Source organism: Podarcis muralis, chromosome 3 (assembly GCF_964188315.1).
Source record: "Podarcis muralis chromosome 3, rPodMur119.hap1.1, whole genome shotgun sequence".
In the NCBI taxonomy this organism is placed as follows: domain Eukaryota; kingdom Metazoa; phylum Chordata; class Lepidosauria; order Squamata; family Lacertidae; genus Podarcis; species Podarcis muralis.
This window is the reverse complement of record NC_135657.1, coordinates 36,289,507-36,295,703: the sequence shown is the minus strand read 5'-3', so window position 1 is coordinate 36,295,703 and position 6,197 is coordinate 36,289,507.

Genomic DNA, 6,197 nt, shown 5'->3' with positions numbered 1-6,197 from the left:
AAAACAAAAGCTGGTACAATATTTCTATTAATGGGTTGGGTAACCTCATACTTACAAAAGGATTACTTCCTTGCAGGTAAAATTAGGGTTCTTATAGTTCTTCCTTTTATCAGGAAAAAAAATCTCATTGAGAATGGGATGTTGAACAAAACTGTGTCGTCTTCAGAAGTCACGCTGACCATAATTTTGCATGACATAAAAAATCTGCAGGGAGCTTTGGACTTCTGCCACTCGCCTCTGCTTCTCTAGGGCAGCTTGATTTAAAACAAAACATACTTAACATTAACCACAGCCCATCATTTCAAACAACACAGCAAACTGTAGTAAAGAAAAAAGAAAAAGCTGATGAACTCTTTGCAGCCATGCTGGGAGAGGAGTTCTCAAGCTCACCAATAATCTTGTTCACAAGTTGCTGTTTCTGGTTCTAAGAAAGTTTATTGCATTTGTACTTTGATGTAACTGATTGTTCACCATCCCAAAATCCCCCGAAGAGCCGCACACATGCTCCATTTAAAGGGCACACACGCTCTTTAAAGGGAGCGCTGAGCAGAGCCTCCCGCCTGCATTCACTCCATAAGACGCACACACATTTCCCCTTACTTTTTAGGAGGGGGAAAGTGCGTCTTATAGAGCGAAAAATACGGTAAACAAAGGAACAAAATAGAGTTGACAGTTCTGTTGACACATAGTGACACGCTAGATAAGCACTAAAATCTATTTCACCCCAAAAATATAGTTCCACTGTCATTATTGACACTGCAATAGTTCTTAATTCTGATTTACAGATCTGTGTACATCACCCAACAGCCTCATAATTTGGTTACTTGATATGCAGTAGCTTCCAACTGAGTTTGTACACTGGATCCACTGAGAAACATTGTAAGCTAGGTAATGTCCTATGATATAAAGTCTGTATCTGAGCCGATGTTTTGCACATTCAAGCCCACACTAGATGTTGTGGTCAAGTGATGGATAATCATGTGTGAACGTGCCTCTTGATGTTTCAGAGATGTCTAATACATCAACTGGGTATAAGCAATTCATCCATGAGTAGGTTGGCAGATTACATACATCCAAACTTTTATGGAAAACATACCGAATGTTACTAGTGAGTGACCTCTCCATGTGCCTTGGTCAGGTGGAATCCATCATCTTAGAAGGGCTAAATATTCTTTTAGTGCCTTCCATGCTGGGCTCTGTAGCACTGTTGAGGCATTATGTAAAGAGGTTCCACAGAGCACTTACATAGTACTGCATTATCCATCAATGTCCTTCTGGCTGATCAGCATCCTTCAATTATCTTTATCCAGAAGCAAATCCTAGTCAGCAGTGGTCTTCCCTTCTGACATTGATCAAAAGCTTCCTGTTGCAAGTTCTGTCCCTTTCATCCCCGCTTTTAAGTGTGCCCTGAGAATTACTGATGTACAACTTGTTAATTGTCCCTTGAACAGCCTCTGTTGATTTCTACTTAGTGTCAGTTCCTATTTGAATTAATTACATGTTCCCATTTAATTTAGTTACAGGCTTTAATTACATGTTTCCCTTCATTTTCTGCTTTTAAAATGTATTCAATAGAATTGTTTTCTTTTGTTATATAAAAACGAGAGGAAATAAGTAATTAACCCCTTACCCCATGAACTGTGCAAACATTGATGGACAGTTAAGAAAAGTGTTTCTGCTAACAATTAATATATTATTCCTCTGTTATCTCACTGCCGTGCTCAACAGGAAGCAATAAAAGGGGTAGAACCAGTGAACAGGAAGCTTTTAATTAAAGACACATGCACCCTGAAGTTTCAATAGTGTTGTCCATATTGAACTTCCTCACTAGCTTCCTTTCACATTCCACATCTGCTTCAAGCTTCAGATCCTCAATTTCTACTGTTCCACTCATTATCCAGCAGCAAACTCAGATTTGCCACTCACTGTGGTTTCATTTAGGGAGCTGCAGTCAGTCCCAACATCTAGACAGGTTTAGTACATAAAGAAGAGAGCACTTTAAAGCTATCCATTCCATTGACTTTCTGCTAGTCCTCCCTTTTAACACTTCTACATTTTTCTCTCCCTTTGCCCTTCAAAAGCTCATCTACTACTTCATTTTCTCATTCCTATTTCTTTGACATTACACCCTCCATACAGAAGGTATCTAGCCTCCCACTTTCCTCCAACTGTTTCACTCTCCTCCATAAGATCCAGTGTTTTAGGAAATAATTCTCCAAACCACCATGCATGCTTCTTCACAGCTATCTTGTTCTTTTCCACCTTAGTCCAAGAAATAATTTATCAGTCCCTGATTACTCTTCCTCCTATTCATCTGTCCAGCATACATTGTGGCCCTCCCTGCAAGGGAGTCTTTAATAAATGCTAAATAACGGTAGTATCCTCAGTACCCAAGCACAAAATGAAATGCTATTATAGGCTCCATAAACCTCCTGTTTGGTTTTTCAGATATTTGGGCTTTGAGTCAGTTTCTGAATTAGATTATGTACATCAGTAATTTATGCAGGTATTCTAGACAGACCAAGAATTCCAGCATTTGAGGCTTTACATTTAGGGTAGAAATTGACTAGCCAAGTGGATGAAGAAGGCGTTTTTCCCTACCCACCATCACACTCCATTTGTGAATGTTCCATCAAAAACTTGCCAGGTGCTTCATGTTTTCTGTTCTGTTTGCTTTGAATCACTGAGTATTTAACTACTGCTGGAGGCAGCATACCAGACAAGGGATATCTACAATGGTATGACTGTAGATTTTGTGGTTTCATTTCCTTTTTAGGAAGCGAAGGTAAGACAATAGATTCTTATGGTAGTTCCATCAGGACACACTTTCAACCTGTAAAACTCCCCACTTACAAAGTCTGTAAGACTCCTGGTTTACATAGCCAGCTCCAACAGTTTCAAGGCATTTTTTAATCTTAGTAGAAAGGGTGGTTTCTCCCCAATTAATGTATTGTTTTAAATGTTAATGTACATGGGAGTTACCTTGCTTATTTAGTGGACAGATTCTTCAATATTTACATGTGGAACAAGGAACTTGTAAGTCAAACTGTCATAGTTCTTTGGTTATTGGATTCAGACTTTAAAGAAAGCTGTGTTTTGGGTGTCATGCAATGAAGTATAAACTTGAGTCTAATTCAGAAGCTTTTTGTAGCATGTTTGCCTTCTCAGTGGCAGAGAGTTTTGGTGCAAAGGCCATGTGTGAAGCAGCACCAGTGTGATTTAGCTAATTTGAACTATGCCACTGAAATAACCTTTAAATGCATGTTCCCTAGTGAAGACAGACTTGACCCCAGTTACATGGGGTGGTTGGGTGTTTCTACAAAGTGATACTCAGCATTTTCAGCACCAAAACTATCTTCCTCCTCTGTAGCACCAAACTTGTGGATCAAGTCTTAATAGCCACACAGCTAGCCAAATAATGTTAGTTTCACACACAGCCTAGTAGTCTGTGCACCTTCAGGCAATTATATAGCTTTTAATGGAGTACTAACTAAGGAGCTTCTCAGACTGCAGTTCCTCTGGTAGTCAAAGTTTGCCCTAAAACAGCACAATGGCTGTGTGGATTTGTTGACTCTTATTGCGGGGGAAAAATAGATACCCCAGCAGGCAGCAATTGGTTCTGTCAAAATAACTTCGAAATAAGGAAGCAAAGTTTGTAAGCAAGGCCTGTGCAAAAATTGGCCACACGGATTAGTGCGTTCATTCCTTGTGATTCGACAGTTTCACCCCTCCTCCAGCTCCTAGGGACTGGGAACGGCATGTTTTACAAATTAATCTGAGGGAATTATGCATGAGTCATTGTGGACATTTCTCTTGTTTCCAGCTTTAAACAATGCTCTTTATTGTTTGTGTACTTATATTGAATATATGAGGAGCTGGTTCAAAAGGTAATATAAATAATTGCTCTGTTACCTAGCCATGCATGGATGTTCTCCTGAAGACAACATCTGAGATTTGTAGTCAAATCCATAGTTCTTTACATATAATCTGTGCATACCCTGTTGGATTATCAACAGACAACCTTTGGTGTGTCATACAAGCGTTTTGAAGCAGTGATCAACTTCTGATCTCCAAAGACAAAACTAGAGATGACAAATTGGGGTACAAAATAGAGCTGAAGCCCCAAGGAATTCACTCATATGGTAAAACTGCAAAATGTATAGTTATTTATAGCAAGCAGCTCTCTTAGCTGGAATTTGTAAGATAGTGCTTGTTTGTTTCCTTGAATATCTCTAAGGGGAACGGCTTTGGCAAAAGTTCCTTGTTGTAGAACCAGCTTGTAGATTCCATGTGCTCACTTGGCTTAACAACGTTTGAGAATTTTTCCATTCAGTGCTGCTGTCTTGAATGAAGAAAAGCCTCATTCAGAATATCAGTCTTTTGGGTACCACTGCAATGTTTTACTTTTATTATATTTATATCCTGCCTATATTACATGATGGAACTCAGGGTTCTCACATGATCCACCATACACTGACAACTCAGACCCAGTTATCCTTAGATTCCACAAAGTTTCTGTATGATGAATCACAGTTGCTTCTCTCAGACTATGCATACCCTTACTCACAATAAAGTTTTTTTACAGCCATTCCAGGAGACTTGTCCAGGACACAACAAGATGAATATAACCTCCATTGTTTTGGTGTCTGGTTCATATGTCAACAGGGTTGTGTAAGGTATTTTCACAAGGTCTGCTTTGCACTGATAATTTCTGTCAAGAGGAACCAGGCAGGTAGTGCAAATTAGGTGGGTCCTTCCTTCATCACTGTCACCAGGTGCCAAGAGCTCTGAGAAACACCCATACAATTTGTCCAATCTATGTGTGGCACAGGGTCAAATCATGCAAAATTATCTCCATTGGAACTGTTCTATATGAGTCAGGCTTGATAAATGTGTTGGAAGTTGAAACAACAGTTTTTCTAAGATATGCTAATTGACTTCTACAGTTCCATCCCTAATGGAACTCTGATAAAAGTGTATAAAAACATAGTCAAAGTATTTGTGGCCTCAAGATAGTGGCTAAAGAAAGGTTTTCCTCCCTCTCATATAAAACTTAGAACTTGTGGACATCCAGTTAAGCTGAATGTTGAAGGTTTCAGAGTATTTTTCCACACAGACATAGTTAAACTATGGAATTTGCTCCCCAATGAGGCAGTGATGGCCACCAGCTTCGATGGCTTGAAAAGAGAATTAGGCAAATTCATGGAGGGTGTGGCTGTCATGGACTACTAGCCTCAAAGGATATGCTCTGGCACCACAGTCAGGCAGCATGCTTCTGAATACCAGTTGCTGGAAACCAAAGGAGGGGAGAGTGTGCTTCTGCTTAGGGGCTTCCCATAGGCATCTGGTTGGCCACTGTGAGAACAGGATGACGGACTAGATGGGCAATTGGCTGCCCAGCAGGGTTCTTCTTGCGTTCCTAACCTTCAAGGCAATAAGCAACAATAATAAATAAGGTACCAGTGAACCATACAAACAATAAAGGCATAGACCAAATGAACAAGAGCAGCAATACTAAAGAGTCATCAAATCCCCAGAGAGTACTCTGTTGAAATGTTGGTCTGAACAATATTGTTTTTGTTTGGGCTCCCTCAGACGGTGGTGGACTCTCCTTCCTTGGAGGCTTGTAAATAGAGGTTGGATGGCCATCTGTTATGGATGCTTTGGTTGAAATTCCTGCATTTCAGGGGGTTGGACTAGATGACTCTTGGTGTCCTTTCCAACTCTACAATTCTGTGATTCAATATACTTTTTTAAGGTGAAGTATGGCGCTGCTAGGAGGTAAGGGTTTAGGGTCACATTACACTTGACATTTTTCTTACCTTCCTCCAGTACAAAAGTTCTTTTTAAAAACATGAAACTTTTGAGACATGGTAGGAATATTCCAAATGTGTAATCTGGCAACACATTAACACACAAATGCAGACTTTCAGGCCAGGGATAGTTGTTGTTCCATCTCGCAAATGCCAGAGTTCTGCTTTGTATCCAAAGACAGGTTTGCAACCAGCCAGCCAAAAATAAGTATTTACATTTATAACTATATTTTAAGTGTACAGTTTAGTACTGTTTGCTTTTTATAGGATTCCCCCCCCCCCCCCGGTACCGAAAGCAGCAAAAAACCTGGAGACCTTCCTGTTATTAAGCAGAGACAATTTATTGAGTTACCGAAACTCAGGAAGCATCCAGTTCAAAACTAT